The 21,944-nt window shown below is 49.8% G+C and overlaps 1 protein-coding gene across 4 annotated transcripts in view; it reads left to right on the top strand.

The window, feature by feature from the left end:
- MAPT (microtubule associated protein tau) overlaps window positions 1-21,944 on the top strand; it is a 1,071,056-nt gene that overhangs the window by 421,336 nt on the left and 627,776 nt on the right. The window lies entirely within an intron of this gene.

The raw sequence follows: 21,944 nt of genomic DNA, 5'->3' as shown, positions 1-21,944 counted from the left end.
CCATCCTCAGATTGGTTTTTTTTCCGCCATCGGTCTCGGATCCAGTTCGGCGCGCAATCCTTCCCCCTTCCACGGTGTTGTCTCGCTCGCATTCTCCACACTCGACGCGACTCAACAATCGAAGTCTTCGATACCGGTCGTCGACGAAGGCCTTCGGGCCTACCTAGGCTCCTGTCCTGGCTCATGGAAAGGACGCCATTTAAAAAGTGTCCTCGATGTGGGTCGAAGTTTCCCCACACCGATCTACATGAGGTGTGCAACCTCTGCCTCTCTCCAGAACAAGAGGCAAGGGACTGTCCAGCTTGCGCCTCCTTCCGATCGAAGAAGACAATCCGGGACCGACGTGCAAGGAGAACTATGGCTCACTCGTCGACTTCAAACCCCGACGACATCTTCAAAGAAGGCGTCGATGTTCCGGAACGACAGCACACCGAAGAAGGCCTCGTCAGCGCCTCCGAAGCTGATGACTCCAACGTCGAGGACATCACTCCGGCACAGAGGGGCGTGAGTACAAACGTCGACCCCGACCCCAAACCCCCCTCCATGCCATTAAAAAAGGCTTCGCTCACGCCTTCGGGCCTAGGTATACACCGAGAGACTGCTTCCCATACCTAGCTTCCGGGCCCGGTTAAGAAGCCCATCAAGCCTTCAGGCAGCTCAGGCTCGAGCCAGCCTACCCTCTGTGCCGAAAAACTCTCATCGGCACCGAAAATGAAAACGCCCCTTTCCTCGTCCGCGCCCAGCTCAACGCCGAAGACTGTCCCCGGCTCCTCTGCACCAATAACATCCTCTGAGCCGAGCAAGAAGCCGAAAAGCCTCGACTCCCAAACCTCAAAACCGAAACCCACCTCGGAACCGAGGAAGTCAAAAAACACTTCTAAAACCCACGGTTCCAAACCGAGAACCAGTGCCGAATCGACGCCCCAAAAAACCCATGGCTTCGGCACCGAAGGATCTGCCCCTTACAGAGGAACTGTTTCGACCCGATCCTTACCAAAAAACCCTCGTAAAGGATCCAAAGACTGGGCATTTGACGCTTAGCACCAGAAAAAGATCACTGGACAAGCCTGCACCCGCTCCACCACCAAAAAGGAGATACTTTGCCACCTCCCCTTTGAGGATTTCTTCACCTCCTCCTCCTCCGTCTCCCCCACCCCATCATTATCCCACACCATCTCCAGATGAGGATGATGATGAAGACATAATCTACGACACAGGAGACAGGGCGGGCAATCAACCAATAGGGGACCCTACTCCTACAGGCTCCCCAGACCCATGGGACGACAACAACATCCCAGACGTCCCTAATGTCCCGCAGGATGATCTTTACCCTTTCAGACCCCCCCCCCACCCCCCCGAGGACACAATGGGCTTTAACCAGCTACTCTATAGGGCTGCCCACTACCACGGGGTTGATCTCCACACAGACCCCATCAAGGACGATTTCCTCTTAGATATATTTGACACTGCACAGAGGTCCACCTCAAATCTGCCCATGCTTAAGGGGGTTATTAAGCACGCACCAGAGGTCTTTAAAGACCAGGTTAGGGCCAGGGTCATCAACCGTCGCATTGAGAATAAATATAAGGCCGCCCAAACAGATACAACCTACATTAGAGGCCCCGCACCACTGGACTCCCTGGTAGTCTCCAATGCGAGGAAACGTGCCAATTCCCAGGCATCAGGTGAGGCTCCACCTCCAGATAAGGAGTCTAAACTCCTGGACGCCTCTGGTAAGCGGACAGCGTCCCAAGCGGCCAACATATGGCGCACTGCTAACACCCAAGCGCTCCTAGCCAGATACGACAGGGCACATTATGATGAGCTGGAGTCAATAATGCAACACCTCCCTGACAAAATATAAACATAGGGCCAACAAACTAATTCAGGAGGGTAAAACTATCACTAATACCTTCATCCTTTGTGCCCTCGATGTAGCTGACACCGCCTCCAGGGCAATGAATACTAGCGTCCTTCTGCGTAGGCATGCCTGGCTACGCTTTTCAGGGTTCAAACCTGAGGTTCAGAGTTCCATCCTCAACCACCCCTTTGATGAGAAACACCTGTTTGGCCCTAATGTCGACGTAGCCCTCGAAAAAATGAAAAAGGACACAGACACGGCAAAATCTATGGGAGCCTTGCAGTCGCAAGCTCCCAGGCGCTCCTTTCACCGTTCCTCCTTTAGAAGCACCACCAGAGGCTACCCTCCGACAGCACCTCCACTTCCTACAAGGCCCCTACCCAATCCACCTTCACTAGGGGTTACCAAAGAGGCAGTTGCAGGGGTAACAACAACAAAGGCAGAGGCAAACTAACACCTCCCGCTCTGCCTCCACCCCCACCCAGTGACTTCCCTCCACTCCCCCCAGACTATTCCACTCCAGTCGGGGGCAGACTCCACAATTTCCTTCCTGTCTGGGCTACCATCACCTCAGACAGATGGGTGCAACAGATAACTCAATCAGGCTACTGTCTAGAACTAACATCTACCCCCCCCCAAACCATTCCACCCAAACAGCGCCCAATGTCACAGGAACATTTGTCACTTTTAAAGCAGGAGGTGATCTCCCTCCTACAAAAAAGTGCAATAGAGCCAGTTCCTACACACCAACTGTGAGAAGTTGGCCTGATGTATGATGTCACTAGTTCTAGTGTACACCTTATATCAGTCCAAATACCCTTATGGTGATTGGTTGTAAAGTCAACCTTATAGACCAGCTATCCTAGTGGTAGCATGGACAAGAGCAGTCTTAGGCTAAACTCTGAATGGCATGTGAAGCCAGCTGTGATACCATATATAATCCCTTGAATACCAAATGAAAGGACACCACAACAGATATATATATAAAATAAAGTGTATTTATTCTAGTCAAACCCTCAGCACTCTTTATGAGATTAGAGGTAAGTACAACACAGTCTTATTTAAGCATACATTAAGTCACACAGGTAAGTAATACAGTTAGGCCCTAGGGGCCACGCAAACCATATACTAAGTAAGTGGTATAAGAACCACTGTCACGGAAATAGAATAGGCCTAGGCCTAGGGAATCGCTGGGGCTACACTACACTAGCGTTAGTTAGGAAGTGGGAGGCCCACGGGATTCGTGTGCAGAGTGGAAACACTCACGCGTAATGCGTAAAAGTCAATAGCAATAGTACAGTTTAGAAAACGGTAGATTTAGGACACTTCCGGAGTAGCTAGGAAGTTGAGATTTGAAAACTAGACACTAGGATAGTCACTATCCTGATGAGCACCGGAGTACCCAAGTTACCTAGCCCACAGGCTGCGGGTGCATAGGGGTGAAGATGCGTCGTTTTCGTCGTCGACTCCTATGGATGCCTGAAGAAAGATGCTGACAGGCAGTCAGTGAAGAGTGTCCGGTGGATCCCAAGGCTGGGATCAAGAAGAGAAGAAACCTGCAAGCAGAAGGGACAGAGTCAAGGTCACTAGCCAGTGACCACGTGGAACCAGGAAGGAACCAGGCGATGTCGTGAAGATTGCAGGTGAAGGTGAAGCTTGTCGCTGCAGCCAGGAGGACCAGGAAGCGTCGAGGACGACCAGGACCAGGAGGCGAGCTGTCCCACGAAGGCTCTTGCTGTCGGCGGCGTCGAAGTTGGACTAGGACTCACCAAGCCTTGGCAAGCGGAACCCACGAAGAACGAAGGACTTGCTTCTGGTGCAGACCAGGAAGGTCTGGGGTGCTTCTTCTTTGCAGAGAAGCGGGAGCCAGTCTGGAGGAGCCAAACCAGCGCAGAAGATTTCAGGGTGCGTCGTCACAAAGGCCACTAGCCAGCGGGCAAGCAACCGGACAGACGCGGCAAGCAGGAAAATGCTGAAGGGCCCCACGCAGGACTCGTGGAGTGTGGGGGGCTGATCTTCGGTGCAGATGGTGCTTGGGGTTGGGGCTTCTCAATCCCCGGTGCACAACTTCGAGGGTACCTCAGAAGCTGCGCTTTAAGTTACTAGCCACTTTTTCCAGGTAGCCGGTCCCACGTCGCTCGTCGCCTCCCCGGATCTCAGCTCTGCTGTAGATGTGGATCAGGGTCGGAGAAGTCTGGAAGTCAAGGCTCTGGTCAGGCTCTGCAGTCGGTTCCTCGTAGAACGTGGGCAAAGCAAAGGGTAGTCTCTTGATGGTGCCTGTTTGCACAGGGTAGCCACTCCTTGGCTACAAGGGAGATTCTTCAGTCTTCTTCTTTCGTCGAATGTCGAAGGTCCAGAGTTTCTGTTCAGTTTTGCAGGTTCAGGATAATCTAAAGTCTTGAGGCCCAACTCCCACTCTTATACTAATCTGGGGGGCTGGGATACCTGCTAGGTCACGCCTTATGGGTGGGACCTGGGAGGGGGTGGTTACACCCACTTCCCTTTGTCCAGTTTCGCGCCAGAGCTGGGGCTGGAGTGCCCCAGCGCCGGTTTGAACTGGACTATGCAAGGAACACCTTGTGTGCCCCAGGCATGTCTCATTCCTTTCAGCCCACCCTGCCCCAATACACTAAAGGCTGTCTGGGGAGGTGCTAGCACCTCCCCAAGCAGGAAACCTATTGTCCAGGCCTCCCTGGCTGGGATCACTCCCAGCAGCAGGAGGTCAGACTTGTGTCTGTGGCAGCAGCATCCATTTTGTGATGCTGAGGCTTTGGTTAGAGTTAAACAGCAAAGTAGGATTTTAACATGTCTCTCCCTCTAGAAGGGAGGAATAATATCCTCATCACCAGAAATGGTATGGGGGTATTATTCCAAAGTGTTAGACACCTTACACGACATGTTTTGATAAAGCCAAACCATAGTTACCATAACCGTTTAGGATTATAAGGTACTTTGAGAGTATATGGTAGGCTATATCATAGAACAGCTATAAGGACATGGTTCCGAAAGCTGCAGACAGGCTCAGCTCATGCTAGAGCACCATCTCACATGTTACCAAGCACTCTGCCTCCAGGATTGTTAAGGCCTGCCATAGGAGTGACTGATAGGTACACATGTGTCTATATATAAGGGTAGATATAGGCATACTATGTCTAAGCAAGGGGTGATTACACGACCTTGCCCCAGCTGAGTGATCAGCCAGTTGTGTCTGATTGGAAGGCCAGACCAGGGGTGGCATAATACATGCTGCAGCCCCTGGGAGGCCTAGGGTACACCTATGCCCTGGGTACCTAGGGTACACTGTACAGGGTCCAATAAGGTGATCCTTACCAATTGGTTATGTACCTAGGGTACATGGAGTCCATTTTAAAGAGAGAGCAGACAGCCTGAGACCCTGAATGGCAGGATCTCAGGCCAACTAAGTCGAAAAACCAGCTAGACACTAGGCAAAAAGTTGGGGGTAACCATAGTCAGATATCCACCTTCCTACACCAAAAAAGGAGTTTACTCCCCATATTTTCTCATACCAAAAAAGGACGGCTCTTTAAGACCCATTCTGGACCTCAGACCCCTAAACCAATGCATACACTCAGACCACTTTCACATGGTCACACTCCAGCAAGTACTTCCTCTGCTCTCCTAGAACGACTTCCTTGCCACCATGGACCTCAAGGACGCCTATTTCCACATTCCTGTTCACAACGCTCACAGGAAGTTTGTCGGATTCGTAGTGGACGGTCAACACTACCAATTCAAAGTACTCCCCATTCGGAGTCACTACAGCACCACGAGTGTTTACCAAGTGCCTAGTGGTAGTGGCAGCACACCTGAGCAGACAACACATCCACGTCTTCCCATACCTAGACGACTGGCTCATAAAAGCCAGCTCATACAACCAGTGTGTACAACACACTCACGCCACTATCCAACTACTTCACGACCTGGGTTTCACAGTAAACTACGCCAAGTCCCATCTGCATCCGTCCCACGTACAACAATACCTCGGTGCCACCATAGACACCTCAAGAACGTTAGCCTACCCCCAGTCCCGCCAGGATAGCAAGCATACAGGCTCTTCGCGCCAAATTTCAACCACAGCACTCTTCCAGCCCGAGTGTTTATGCAACTTATAGGGATAATGGCCTCTTGCATATTCATAGTACCTCATGCAAGACTCCAGATGCGTCCTCTCCAAGAGTGCTTAGCATGCCAATGGAACCAGGCTCAAGGTCAATTTTCAGATCTGGTGTTGGTAGATGGTCGTGCCCATCGCTCACTGCAGTGGTGGACCACCAAATACCTTTCCAAAGGACGACTGTTCCTAGAGCCGGTTCCTCAAATAGTTCTAACAGCGGACGCATCGCTCTCCGGCTGGGGAGCTCACCTACTACATCACACCATGCAGGGCAGGTGGACACCTCAACGAAAGTTGCTCCACATCAACTATCTGGAGTTACTGGCCATTTTCCTAGCCCTAAAAGCCTTTCAAACACACGTCTCAGGCAAGGCTGTCTTAGTCCACACAGACAACATGACAGCCATGTACTACATCCAAAAACAGGGCGGCACACACTCTGCAGCTCTCTCAGCTAGCACAGAGCATATGGAGGTGGGCCATACCTTAAAACATTTTTCTCCTAGCCCAAGATGTCCCAGGAGTACAAAACACCATTGCAGATCTGTTGAGCCGTCCAACACAACAGATCCACGAGTGGGATCTTCATCCACAAGTTCTTCAACCATACTTTCAAATGTGGGGGCAACCACAGATAGACCTCTTCGAAAACTCCAAATCCCCAAGCTTCGCCGCCAGATATTCACATCCATTGTCCAAAGGCAATGCAATATGGATGAACTGGTCAGGCAGATTTGCTTACGCTTTTCCGCCTCTCCCACTCATTCCATTAGTGGTGCGCAAACTACAGCAACATTCCCTAACCCTCATCCTAGTTGCTCCGACTTGGGCCAGACAACCGTGGTACACCACATTGCTGGAACTCCGTAGTTCCGCACCAAAAGTTACACCTCTCTCCACACCTCTTAACCCAGAACCATGGAGAGATCAGACACCCGGACCCAGCTCAGCTCAACCTTGCGATCTGGCTCCTGAAATCCTAGAATTTGGTTACCTTAATCTTCCCCCCTGACTGTATGAACGTCATTAGAGAAGTTAGACGGCCTACCACTAGAGCTTGCTACGCAGCCAAGTGGAAACGTTTTGTGATCTATTGTCACAACAATAACATCAATCCCTTAGATGTGTCAATCCAACACATCATAGGCTACTTACTACACCTACAAAGATGCAACCTAGCCTACACGTCTATTAGACTACACCTTGCTGCCATAGCAGCGTATCTACAAAATAGACAGCATCTATCACTCTTCAGAGTACCTGCCATTAAAGCCTTCATGAAAGGCCTTAAGAGAATAATTCCCCCCCAGAGTGCCACCCTCACCTGTGTGGAACCTAAACATCGTTCTCACAAGACTAATGGGGCCTCCATTTGAACCTCTACATAAATGTGAGCTTCAATTTTTAAGATGGAAAACTGCTTTCCTTGTAGCCATTACTTCGCTCAGAAGGGTCAGTGAGATACAAGCACTCGCCATTCAAGAACCCTTTCTGCAAATGCATCATAATAAGGTTGTTCTCCGCACTAATCCAAAATTCCTTCCTAAAGTCATTTCTCCCTTTCACCTCAATCTGTGGAACTGCCCGTATTCTTCTCGCAGCCACAAACCATTGCAGAAAGAGCTCTACACACCCTAGATGTCAAAAGAGCTTTACTCTACTACATCCAGAGAACACAACCTTTTCGTAAGACCAAACAACTATTCGTGTCTTTCTCACCACCACACAAAGGCAACCCCATCTCCAAATCTTGGATAGCTAGGTGGATTGTTAAATGCATATAGATTTGCTACCACAAAGCAAAACAAACGCTATCTGTTCTCCCTAAAGCCCACTCTACACGTAAGATGGAGGCTTCCATGGCATTTTTAGGGAACATCCCCTTAGATTATATCTGCAAATCAGCTACATGGTCTACACCGCACACTTTCACTAAACACTATTGTGTAGATGTGCAAACTAAGCAACAAGCTAGTGTGGGCCAAGCTGTCCTCAAAACATTGTTTCAAACAACTGCAACAGATACTGGTGGTCGCCGCTAGGAGCGAGTACTGCTATGTAATCTATGCACAATGTGTAATCTGCAGCTCATATGCCTCGAACGGAATATGCTACTTACCAGTATGCATCTGTTCTTGGCATGTAGAGCTGCAGATCTACACACGCCCACCTGCCTCCCTGGCTACCTTTATCTGTTCCAGTTTTTTCTTATTTAGATACAGCACACATGGGCATCTTTCCTGTTGCTTATAAAGCTCCATCATTTCCCCCCTGGCGAAAAACAATCTGAGTATAGAGCCGAAGCCCATGCGCAATATGATCCAAAGGAGGAGTCCCATACCTCGTGACTTTCAAAGACTTTCCAAGAGAACTGCAATATCCGGGCCCAACACCAGATGGCGATCTATGCACAGTGTGTAGATCTGCAGCTCTACATGCCAAGAACAGAGGCATACTGGTAAGTAGCATATTCCGTTTACTCATGTCTTTCCTCTAAAATCCACCAACAACAGAAGAGTGTGCTGCTGTTACACAGATGCTTAAAGTTCTACATTGACCACATCATATCCTTTTGACGGGTAGTTCAACCGTCTGTTGCCTTTGATGAACCACAGAAAGGCTGTCCTCTTCTGAAGCAAGTTTGTTTGCTGTAACACTTTTCTCCCTAAGTGGGATGGGTATGCCCAGACGTGGGTCCCTTGCTCACTGTGCCACTGGATTCAAGCTAGCCTGGCTGAAGAAGGGTGACTGTAGCGGGTTCAAAGGAGGCACGGAGTCAGAGTGAGCAGTTAAGGTAGGGTTTATTGGTTGTAACACCTTTTTCTTGTGAGTCTTGGGCCTGTAGTAGGGAAGGGGGAGTTCTGCTTCCTGCTTAAGGGTTGGTCGCTGGTGTGGACTCTTCGCTCGGTATCGGCTCCGGTCCAGGATGTCGGCTCCTTCGGGTCGGGGCGGCTTTCTCCGATCCCCGGTGTGGGCGTCCCCAAAAGAAAACAAGAAACACCGATGTCAGGTAGGTGTGCTGGGGAACAACTACGGTGAAGGGTCGGGAGTGAGGAATACACACAGTGCTCTCTAGTTCCCTTAGGTGGCGGTGAGGTGAGGGTATGGGAACAGGGAATTGCGATTACTAAGGTTTCTTTAGCCTCTGTCGTCCCGCCCAACCATAGATACGGTCCCGTACCTGTAGGTGCCACGCTTCTCCGGAAACGTGGCGGGGCGAGTCGCGAGGTCGTAGGCCTCCAGGCTCCGTCGTCCCGGTCTCTGGTCTCTCGTCCGCTTCTCGGTCTCGTCTTTCCTCTACGCACGCTCTCCACTCTTCGTCTGCTCCTTCCGCTCTCTCCACTCCAGGTCGTTCACCTCTTCCTGGTTCGGGACTCCTCCCTTTATCCTCGTCATCCGTGTGGGCGGGGTGCGTGTCCAGCTCAGCCCAATTAAAGAAACACGCGTCCTCTGGTCTGCTCGCATGCAGCGAGCTATCTTCTCTGGCTCGTACTTCGGGTTGCTGGGGACAAAGAGGGGAGAGGAGGGGATTCACACGGACAGTTAGTATATGTAGGCCATCATCCCCTCTAAGGCCGGGCTCCTCGTGACACACCACCCCCCCTGGATTCTCCCGCTCGGGGAGAGGATGCCTTGATAGGAAGTCCGCACTGTTGTTCTCTATGCCTTTCAGATGGTGTACCGTGAACGAGAAGGGTTGAAGTGTAAGGAACCACCGCAATACCCGGGGATTGTGGGACATGGTCTGGCTCATCCACTGCAGCGGGGCATGGTCCGTGAAAAGGGTGAATGGGTGGCCCTCCAAGTAGTATCTAAGTTTATCAACGGCCCACTTTATCGCCAAGCATTCCTTCTCGATCGTGGGGTACTTCACCTCCCTGGGGAACAACTTCCTGCTTATGTATAGAATGGGGTGTTCTATTCCCTCCACGGATGTCTGAGACAATACCGCCCCTATTCCACAGTCGGAAGCGTCAGTGTGTAATATGAAGGGTCGGGTGTAATCTGGCGAGGCCAGCACGGGGTTGGTGGTTATCACCCTTTTCAATGTGGTGAATGCGTTCCACATGGCTGGCGTGGGGGAATGAAACAGCTGGGTACTTGTCCCTTTCTTAAGGGTATCAGTGAGGGGGGTGGCTATTTCTGAAAACGAGGGTATGAATCTCCTGTAATATCCGACGAGTCCCAAAAAAGCTCTCATGTCTTTTTGGTTTGAGGGAAACGGGGTATCTGAAATGGCCCGGACTTTCTCTATTTGTGGTTCGATGACCCCATGGCCCAACACATACCCCAGATATTTCACCTTGTGGAATCCTACTCTCGATTTTTTTGCATTCACCCGCAGGCCCGCTTTCTTTAGGGCATGAAGGACTAGGGTTAGGTGGTTGAGGTGGCTCTCCCATGAGGGACTAAAAATGATGATGTCGTCAAGATATGCGGACGTGTAGTCTTGGTGGTCCCGTAGTACCTCGTTCATCAATCGTTGGAACGTCGCGGGAGCTCCATGTAGGCCAAATGGCAGGACGTTGAATTCGAACAACCCGCTTGGGGTGGAAAAGGCAGTCTTCTTACGGTCTTCCTCTCTCAGTGGTACTTGCCAGTAGCCTTTAGTCAGGTCTAGCGTGCTGATGAATTTGGCTTTTCCGAGGCGCTCGATCAGCTCATCTATGCGTGGTATCGGATATGTGTCAAAGGAAGACACTTGATTCAAGGCCCGAAAGTCCATACAGAACCGGGAGCTGCCATCCGGTTTCGGGACCATCACGATAGGTGATGACCATTCGCTGCGGGAAGGCCTGATTATCCCCAGATGCAGCATTTCCTGGACCTCCTTCTGTATGGCAGGTCGCCGTGCAGCGGGTATCCGATACGGTCGTTTTGCGACGACCACTCCTGGGGTGGTCTCGATGCGGTGTTCTATTACTGTGGTTTTCCCGGGGACATCGGAAAACACAGAGGAGAACTGTTCCAACGTGTCGCGTAGGCTCCTTTTCTCGTTTTGTATGAGGTCTTCGCTGATGACCAACTCCTGTACCATGGACAAGGAGGTGACGGTTGTCGGTAGGGCTAGATGTACATCATGAGGGGGGGGCCCAATCCATTTTTTAAGTAGATTTATGTGATAGAGTTGGGTCTTTCGGGGGGCCATCTGCAATTTGTAGCTGGTCTTGCCTACGGTGGCGATTACTTTGTAGGGTCCCCTCCATTCGGTCTGGAACTTGTGGGTCGCCGATGGTAACAACACCAAGGCCCAGTCGTCCACCTCCATCCTCCTCCATTTCTTCCCTTTGTCATATGCAGTCTTCTGTCGTTGTTGACTCCGTCCCAGATTGACGTAGGCCAACTCACGTATTTTCCCCAGCTTGGTTTTTAGGTCCTGAGTATACTCCAGCAGACCTTGGCTCTCCCCTGCTTCCTTCTCCCAGACCTCCTTTGTCATCTCAAGTAGCGTTCGGGGTTGTCGCCCATACAACATCTCAAACGCAGAACAGCCAAGGCTACTCTGCGTTTGTCCCCTAATGACGTATAAGGCCAGAGGTAGAAGATTGTCCCATTCTTTTCCACTCACAGCCAGCATCTTCTTTATCGTGGCCTTGAGCGTCCCCAAAAGAAAACAAGAAACACCGATGTCAGGTAGGTGTGCTGGGGAACAACTACGGTGAAGGGTCGGGAGTGAGGAATACACACAGTGCTCTCTAGTTCCCTTAGGTGGCGGTGAGGTGAGGGTATGGGAACAGGGAATTGCGATTACTAAGGTTTCTTTAGCCTCTGTCGTCCCGCCCAACCATAGATACGGTCCCGTACCTGTAGGTGCCACGCTTCTCCGGAAACGTGGCGGGGCGAGTCGCGAGGTCGTAGGCCTCCAGGCTCCGTCGTCCCGGTCTCTGGTCTCTCGTCCGCTTCTCGGTCTCGTCTTTCCTCTACGCACGCACGCTCTCCACTCTTCGTCTGCTCCTTCCGCTCTCTCCACTCCAGGTCGCTCACCTCTTCCTGGTTCGGGACTCCTCCCTTTATCCTCGTCATCCGTGTGGGCGGGGTGCGTGTCCAGCTCAGCCCAATTAAAGAAACACGCGTCCTCTGGTCTGCTCGCATGCAGCGAGCTATCTTCTCTGGCTCGTACTTCGGGTTGCTGGGGACAAAGAGGGGAGAGGAGGGGATTCACACGGACAGTTAGTATATGTAGGCCATCATCCCCTCTAAGGCCGGGCTCCTCGTGACAGTGACATACCCTGAAACCGGTCCCAGAATGCTTGTTTCCGGTCCAGGGAGGACCTGGCCCGGCAGTTCAGTCTGGACTGTTCCCATGAGGCACAGGGTCAAGACTGATTTGCATATGGCTGGGTCCAAACTGGGGTGGCATAGTGGGCAAAAGAATGATGGATTTAACCCAGATCTTTTGACTGGGGGAGAATGTTTGCATTGTCAGCATTCCGTCCATCTTTTGTTTGCTGTAACACTCTTCTGAAGCAAGGCATAGCAAGGTGGATTGTGGCAGCGATAGCTTTTTGCCATGCTAAGGCTAGTTATCCCAAACCGTCCACAGTCTGCCAGTTTCACAAGAAAAGTAGCAGCAACAGTGGCTGTATAATGCTAATGTTTTTTGATCAGATATATACAGAGCAGTAGCGTGGAAGAGCCACCACATATTACGAGGACATTTGCAAGACATTACAGCTTGAGTGAAGACTACAATTTAATCAGTGGTGGGCCAAGCACTCCAGTGGCATCTTTCATTTAATGAGCCTCTTTACACATTACTATGTGCCATTCAATCTGTCAATGTATGTATTAATTCTGAGAACATGCATTGAAGTGGACACTGCTTTTTAATGTAATTCAAGCATGTGAATCATCTATGACAGATCCAGTGCTTTAACGGCAACGTATTACCTACCTGTAAGTACTGTTCTCCTGTTTTGCTATCTTTTATAGACTCACATGCAACCCTCCCTCCTCTCTGCGCAGAGGCTCTGATTATTTATAACCATTTACACAGTGTTTTATAAATTTGAGCTATTTTGGACACTCGAGGACTGGAAGTTCTGGGTCATCTTTAATCAGGTGGCTCTAAGGGACGGTGTTCTACTGTTCTTTCATGGGGGATTTCTTTGATCTGCCATGTTAATTTCCCCATGTGTCTTTCAGTTCGATGATGGGGAATGATTCAAGCATGTGAAGTGATCAGGCTATTGGAAATGGCTGGTTTCTGCAAGACTCCTTTGTCCCCAACTACAGCTTTTACAAGCAACATGTTTTTTTTTCTTCAAACAGATCTTTTTATTAAGTTTCACCCCCCAAAAAAAAGGAATGCAGCCCTGGCCTGCTTATCTTTACTCAGTGCATTCATTCAGATACAGCTGATCCCAGGGGCAGTCCCCCCTGACCCCCCCCCCCCCCCCTTAACCTCCAAAGGATCCCTCTGTGACCCATACTGCCTGGGGGGTCAATTCAAAACAAGCAAGAGGAGAAAGGGCAAAGGGGGCTTGGGGGTGTGAGAAGGAGGCAGACCATGAAAGAGAGTGAGGGGGTAGGAAAAGTGGTGCCGGCATTGGTGGGGCCCAGATGGGGCATATCCCTACTCGTAGTCAGTGTTGAAGGGTCCTGAGCCACTGAGGTACATTAGAGCGGATCTTAAGGCATGACATATAACATATGAGGGGTGCCAGAGTCGATTGAAAGTATTGCCCGTGTTCAGGAGGGTATATCTAATGTGTTCCATGGCTATTACCTGCCACATCCTAAAAAACCACAGTGCGCCTGGTTGCGGCCCAGTTTTTTCCAATATAGGGCAATGAATTGCTTGGCCGCCCATCAAATGGCGTATAAGGGTCCAGTCCGAGCCCTATATTCCCACCCGCGTAGCTGGTCTCAGCCCCAAAGGGATTATGGAGAGTTTGGCCGGAATGGGGTATCCCATTGTGGCCTTGATGTGCCTCCGATTCTCCTTCCAGAATGTCTAAATGAGGGTGCAGTCCTACCATATGTGGCGGAAGGTGCCCCTGGCGTCAGCGCATCTCCAACAGGCAGCTGAGACCCAGTTTTAATCTAGTAAATATACAAAATACGTCCCAGGGCCCACGTCAGGAGGCTACAGCAGCTTGCACCTGCCGGCCCAGCCAATGACAGTATCAACACACCTAATAACCATCACACTCCTACAGGTGTGACCGTTCAGACTATTCCAGGCACTCAAAGCTAGAAGGGTTTGGGCGGCAGGTATTAGTTATTTTTAACTTGTATTGAACCAATAAACTTGTTGTTTTGCTAATCTCATAATTAGACAAACTGCACCACCATGTGGCAGATTGTTTTAAGTGCCAGTGTTTACAATTAAGTGCTTGTGCTGAGCACTGGAAACCACTGGCTCAAATTAAGCCCTGCTGAGACTGCAGGGAACATGTGTTGTAGTTTCACCAGAGGCATTGAAACATTGCTTTGTATGCCGACTTTCTTTTGGGGAATACTGCACAGTTGTTTTGGAATGTGTGAGAAAGGGCCATCTTTCTTGCATGGTATGCCCCCACTTTTTGCTGAATTGCAGATGTACTTTGACTGAGTGTGCCCTGGGCTCCTGCCAATCAGGTGCCATGGACCTGTGTTCCTTCCCTAAAACTGTGTTGAAGCCTAAACCCAATTGGTATCTCTGGCCACATGTTCGCCCTTGGCAAATGGTACCCTAGGTACCCAGGGCCTTGTGACCAGAGAAAGCCCCTAAGGGCTGCAGCACTTATTGTGCCACTCTTAGAGGCCCTGTACCCTGACACACAAACTGCCTTTGCAGGCTGAGTGTCTTGGTGCAGAACTAAACAGTCGACATGACACACATCCCTGTGTGCCATGCCCACAACATACACTGCCCTGGCATACCTCAGTCACCCCTCTAGCTGGGTGCCCTATGCCAGTGGTGTGGGTACAGCTGCATGAGCCCTGTGCCCCTACAGTACCCAGGCCCATTCCTGGGCACTGTAAGTGCAGTGCTGCCATTAAGAGTATATGGTGCTGGGAGGTCGTCAACACGAACTCCACAGCACCATGATGGCTACACTGAAGACTGAGAAGTTTGGTATCAAACTTCTCAGCACATTAAACCCGCACTGATGCCAGTGTGGGATTTAATGTAAGATGCATGACAGAGGGCAACTTAGAGTTGCCCCCTGAACCTAACCTACAATCCACGTCCTGTCTGAGGGGCTGCCTAGACTGCCACACAGCAGACATGTTGCTGGACCCCTGGGTAGAGAGCCATCCGCTCTCCTGGGCCTGCAACAATGCACATCCTGGGCGAGGTGCTAGGTCTCCTCCCCCAGGATGGGCAGGGGAAGCTTCAAAGGCATGCCGCCTTTGTGAGCTTCTCCAGGCCACTTGCTGTACTCAGCAACTGGCCCCCACTGGTTCTGACCCCCACTCTGGTGGGAAGACTGGCGGGAAACCCCAAGGGAGGAAAAGGGGTGTGCCAGCCTCTGCCAACCCCACCCCTCAGGTGGGGGAGGCGAGGTGAAGCACATATCCGGTCTCTCGCCATCTTGAAGATGGGGAGCCCTGCCCAATCAGGACTAGGCTACTGCCACCCTCCCACAGGAGAGTGGCAGGATAGGGGGTGTACCCACCCCAGGGAAGGGACCCATTGGTCCCTGCCCTTTACCTACCTGTAACGCCCCTAAATTTAGTATTTAGGGAGCACCCTGAACCTTCCTTCCTCAGATCCAGATTCCGAAACAAGCAAGAAGATCAAGAAACAAGAAGACCTGCCGTGCAGCTGCTAACAAGAGGAAGACACCAACTGATTTGGCCCCAGCCCTACAGGCCTGTCGACCATCGAACCTGCTCCTGCTAAACCCCGTCATCTCTAGTGGTCAGCAACCTCAAAAACCTCGGAAGACCTGACTGCCTTGTGACTCTAACCAACTGGGACTCCCACGAGTAGTGGTACTGCTCAAAGCAAGTAACTGACCCCTGGCATCAGCCAGGAACCGCGACTCCTGCACACTCTGCACCCGCCAAGCCTGGCCTGTGCCGGAGTGGGAAAAGATCACGAGGACGTCCCCCTGGCAACTGTGACCCCGAATCCAGCACCCAAGGACCCACCTCGACGCTCCTGACGACGCCTGCAGCCTCAGAACCAGGGACCCCTCCAACCGCAACCAGCTGAGGGTAAGAATTCCCAACGCGAAAAGACACCCCGGCGCCCTGCGCCCAGTTCCTGGGTGCCTTCCCATCCTACAACTTCCCAACTTACCTCTCGAAGTGGTGGTCACACCTGAAGAATCTTCGTCCCCGAGCTTGCAGCCTTTGTTCGTCACTGAGCTTCTCCTTTGAAATCCATTGAGCGCTCGAAGGCTCAAAAGCACCCTGCACCCAGCCGCTCAAGTGCCCCTGGCAGTGCAACCTCTATCCTAATCTAGTTCCCCACTTGCCCTGAGTAAGTGACTAGGAGCTGAGCTCCCACAGCCGCGTGGCCTGCTAGCCAGCAGCCACCAACCAAGGGCCCCCTGCCTCCTTTGAATAACATTGGGCCTAACTCTCTATGCACCCAGCTGCCCCTGTGCTGCTGAGGGTGTAACAACTGTACCTACCTGACCCTGGGAGACCCCGGAGTCTATGCCCAGAACCTTAACTCTGCCAGTCGAGTACTTACCCAAAAGCCGATAACTCACTTTTTTTCCATAGGGTAACATAGAAGAATTTCCAAGTGAAACCAGTCCGTGTCGAGTTTTGAAACTTTAAAATATTCACAAAAAATCAGCCGATCAATGAAAACGAATTTACTTACCTGCTATCAGGAGAGATCCCAGTGCTGGATCTTGGTGCCCAGAAATTCTAGAATTTGCCAGAAATTCTTCTAAGTGTCGAGTTTTGAAACTTTAAAATATTCTTTAAAAATCACCTGTATAACAAACGCTTTCTTCCAACTGTTTACAGGAGATGCACCAGTGCTGGATCCAGGATCCAACACTGAGTTAGAAAAAGTAACGATAACCCTACTTACCTGCTAAGTGAATTTCCTCCCATAGGATAACATTGGTGATTCTATGTGAAAAAGTTTCTAAGTGTCAACTTTTAAAATACAATAATATTCCTTAAAAATCATAACTGTAACCAAAACGTTTTTACTCAACTGTTTTCAGGAGATGTCCCAGGACTGAATCTAGGATCCAGTCCTGTGGTAAGAAAAGTAATCCAAAAAGTAATCAATTGCATTTAACTAGAAATTCCCATTGAGCTCAATGTATTGTGTTTGAAATAGTGTTGCCCATTGCAACAACGGTATCTATTGCATTCAAAAGTATATTGCCTATTGAAAGTATTTAGTTAAAGCATCTCATTCTGAGAAAGTATATTTTGATACCTATTGTTGGTTCTAAAATAAAAACAACCATATATTTTATATACAAATCATTGGCCTAGAGTTCAGTTCTTGTGTGTGACTGAGTGTGTACAACAAGTGCCTTACACTGCCCTCTGATACTGCCTTACTGCTCAACCAAGCTACCACTTTAGAGAGTAAGGTTATATCTAACCTTAGCCTCCGCCAAACCTCTGGGGACTGTGGACTCTGTGCACACTGTAGCTATTTGGTAACCGGATATACAGAGCCACTTTCTTACAGAATGTCAGCCAACAATATGTCCCATTCTTTGGAGGGTATGTCTCTCTTTAAGTCCCTTGCCCTCCTGGTAAGAGCGTGTTATTCTAGGTTTGGAGTCCTGTAGGGCCTGGTATGTTCTTGAGATCAGCCTCTTTGTTCCTACAAATGACCTTACCAATTTTTTGGGTGGCAGCCCTGCACTTAGTGGGGTGGAAGGCCTAGTGTCTAAGCAGGTAGTATAGGAGTCATGAGTTTTTTGGAACCCAAAGCTCCTGCTTGCATTGTTCGAATGTTTTAATGTCTGCACCCTAGAACAGGTCACTACGGATTCTGCAATCGTCCCCCATTCAATCTGGGAAGGCGGCGAGGGTAGTGTTGGTGTGCAATCCCAGTTCCTAGCGATGGGGGTGTTGGGGGATGGGAGGTTGTTGATGACCTTTTTGACTGCTATCGGGTCCTAGATTTCCAGGACCATCCAGGTTGGGGTGGCTGCATAAGTGCTTGGAGGGTGCGCAGTACGCTGGAGCCAGGCCATTTTCCATATTGACCAACGTGCTGACACCCTCTTCGTGTTGAACCAGTGTTTCCCACTTTCACAGACCACCCACTCCAAGAGGAATCAGAGATGGGCCACCCAATAGCATTCCAGTAGATTGGGAAATGCGAAACCCCCTGCCTCTGGGAAGCATTAATGCCTTATTAGAGATGTGTAGTGTTTTACCTGCCTAGATAAAGACCTGAATGTTGCTTTGTAGCAGAGTTATGTCTTGTGGGGGAATGGGTGTAGGGAATGTTTGAAACAAATACAGGTCCCTGAGGAGGATGTTAATTTTAACCACATTCATGCGGCCTAGCCAGGATAGGTAGAGTGGTCGCCACCTTCACATGTCATCGAGAATGTTCCTGCAGAGATGTTTCCAGTTAGCTTTCGGCCAGTCCTAAAGATGGCATGTGATGTTAAGCCCTGGGATATTAATGCATTGTTGAGCCCTTTGAATGGAGTGGACATTGCCAAAGGTGCAGCGTCTGCATATGGGATTGTAATATTTAGGATGTGTGATTTTGAAAGTTTGATCTTCAGCCTGACACCTTTTTAAATTCCTCCAGGAGAGGGATAAGGGATGTCAAGGATTGTGCTGGGTTGAGCAGTGTAAGTAGGACATGGCCTTTATACCCTGGTCTTGCCAAATCCTAATGGCCAGGATCTTGATGAGAAGGGCAAAAAGGAGGGGGGACAGCGGGCATCCTTGCCAGTTCCCCAGGCCAGGGTCATGTGCTCTGTGGGCTACCCATTCACCCAAATTGCTGCCGTAGGGCCAGTTTGGGCCGCCAAGATCTTCTGGGTCATGTCCTAGGCCAGATTGAGTTTGCGGAGACCTTTCCGAAGATCAAAGGCTTTCTCCGTGTCTAGGGATAGAAGCAGTGCTGGGATCTATAATTTTGTGTGGCTTTTCTATCAGGTGGGCAAGTCAGCAAATATTGTCAGCGCTTTGTGGGTTGTGGACAACCCCCACCTGATCCGGTTTTATCAAGCCATGGTAGAGGGGGTCTAGTCGCTTCGCCAGAATTTGTGTATATTTGGGCATCAACATTTAGGAGTGCTAAAGGCTTTTAGGATGCACATTCAGTCGGATCCTTGCCAGGTTTAGGGATCAAAGCAATCTCCGCTTCACACATAGTGGAGGTGAGGCCTGTACTAACAGAAAAGGAGTTGTAGAGCGCAAGTAGGCCTGTACTAACAGAAAAGGAGTTGTAGAAGGCAAGTAGATCGTCCTATAAGGGATTCAGAAAGAGAGAGATTGAGAGAGTGCGATTCGAGAGAGCGCGATTCGAGAAAGAGCGATGAGAGAGAGAGCGATTCGAGAGAGCGTGACGGCGTGGGTGCCTGCTAGGCAGGTTCAAGTCCTATCAATAATATCCAATACGTGCCTTTTCTTAAGATCTAAAAAAAAAAGGCACAAAAGTAACGTGTTGCTTCTTTATTGCACGTAATGCGTTTCACCAAGATCGCATTTTACATCCATGTTTTTCTTTCTTCTCACCTTGTTTTTATTTCAGAATTGTACATTCATCAGTATTCATTGTCACCCATGGGTACAGTGTACGAAAATGGTGACAAAAATGTCCTTTATAGATTCTAGTACCCCCACTCTCCCTTACTCGCAATGTCTCAAAGTGGCCCGGGGTTTGGCCTGTGGTCAACATCGTGATCCACACTTCTCCGTACCGGATATACTGTACAATTCCAATTAAATGAATCATGAACAGTAATAACAAACAAAACTAAAACTCTGGCAGCAAATGGGGTTGGCCGACATATCTTATCATTTCTTGATTCATATAGATGGGCCTGAATATATGCTGGGGTCAACCTCCCGAGTGGACTCTTGTCTCACTTAGTTATAGGACTATGGGGATGTAATATGGGACATCAGATTGTGTTAGTAACTATAACTATGCACTGACATAGACATAGAGTATACCTAATATCCAAAAGTAATCTCACAGGGGACCCCACCTCTGCTTCACGGAAGTCCTCTAGGGTCATGACCTGTCCTAGCGTAGTCTCCATTGCATGGATCTCCACCTTCAGCACTCGCTCCCTATCCACTTCCCCTATTCAATAGCATGAATTTGACCGGCAGACCGGTCTTCTGTGTCTGCGTTTGTGAGGCGGAAGCCGCAGCCTGGCTCGAATCTGCCATGTCCTCTCCTGTCCACCCATCTGACTGTAATCTCTGCAACATTGCCCCCCAAGTTTCCAAATCCTGTTCAGCATTTTTGTCTGTACGAACTGAGCGCAGGAGGCGCTTTTCAGCCACACCCCATTCACACATATCAGTTCTCCATTTAACCAAGCGAGGGGACGCAGGGTGAGGCCAGTGTATAGCAATATCGTCATCCATGCTGCCAACTCGTGTTGGGCTTTGATGTTTGCAAGTTGTTTTTCTTGGAAGAATGTTCACGAGGGATGATATAAAATGTGAGTCCTCCTCTCAATTCATATTGCGCATGAGCACAACATCCATGTTTTTTTTTACCCTCTATTGGGTTTAGATATGCAAGTTGGCTCCAAATTTAGTGTGTTCCTCATGCTCTCATTTTGTCCTGTTGGTGCCCTGCTTCATTTATCATTGATACTGGGATACATCTTTCAGCAAAAGCCCAGCGGACCCTCCATAATTGGCCACCAGCGGCGGAGCCTAGCCACTTTTCTTCCAAGAATCACCCTCGAGGATAGAAAGAACACTGTTCCAATACTGTCCTCAATGCCACACTAAGTATATGTGGACGGACCACAAAAAGGTTTGTAATGTTTGCAGATCGCCTGATCATAACTTCGCCAACTGCCCTTCATGCCTAGTGTTCTTCTCAAAGAAAATCTTTCTGTACTGACCGGAATGTTGGTTGATGCGCACCATGCAGCAGCAAGACCTGTTGGGGACCACTAACATCTTCTGGGAAAAGGAGGAATGTCCTTTTGGCACTAATGCAGAGGAAGAGGCTGGACCATCAGGGCTCACCCTCGCCCAATAACCCACAGCCGCTTAGGGGATTTGGAGGACAGTCAGTCGCCGGAGATGGCCTGCCATAGAAGCCCGGCCCTCAGAGGAAAACCACTCCGAGAACAGCAGGCACATCAGTTCTAACGCAGATGTAGAGTGCCACTCCCAAGAGAGTACGGCATACAAGCTCACACAAGGGCCACCACTCTCCATTGGGTCTAAGGGTGCCAAGCCTTCCACAAAGGCTGATCACATTCAGTCCTAAACTCCAGCAAAGAAGGCCTCTTCAGCACTAAAGCCATCTGGGGTTGATCTGGGGTTGCAGCCTGCCCTTTGAACCTGAGGCCCTAATCAACTTTGAAGCCAGACGAACCAACCACTACCTCCTTGGCACCTATGGTCACATTGACTCTGAAATAGCAGTCACAGGCACCAACCCTTCTCCCCTGCTGCGCGTGCAATGATTTACATGTCAGTACTATAAGTTCAATCATTATACATTGCAATAATGCAGCATATGCTTTCATTTAGACTCCCTACTGCCTTAAACTCGCTATGTGACAAACAATCTAACATAGTCGGTGCCCATGCTCAGTGTATATTGAGAGGAGGAGTTACACTGCATCCTGTGACTCAAGAACATTCTAAAAGAAAAATAACTTGCAGAGACTTCAAAGCCCAATATATTTAAAAGAAGGCAAAAATGAGTGAAAAAAGTATAGCCTAGTACCTCAGCATTTAGTGTAAAGCCAGCTGAGCTGTCAATTTCCCAACTAATTGAGGACCTGCCCTTGTCATCAACCTTTGCGTCAGAAGTGGGTAATGTATCTTACAATAGCGAAAAATGCTGGTGGT

This window comes from Triturus cristatus, chromosome 1_1 (assembly GCF_964204655.1).
Source record: "Triturus cristatus chromosome 1_1, aTriCri1.1, whole genome shotgun sequence".
Lineage (NCBI taxonomy): Eukaryota > Metazoa > Chordata > Amphibia > Caudata > Salamandridae > Triturus > Triturus cristatus.
This window is presented reverse-complemented; position numbering and strand designations above follow the sequence as displayed.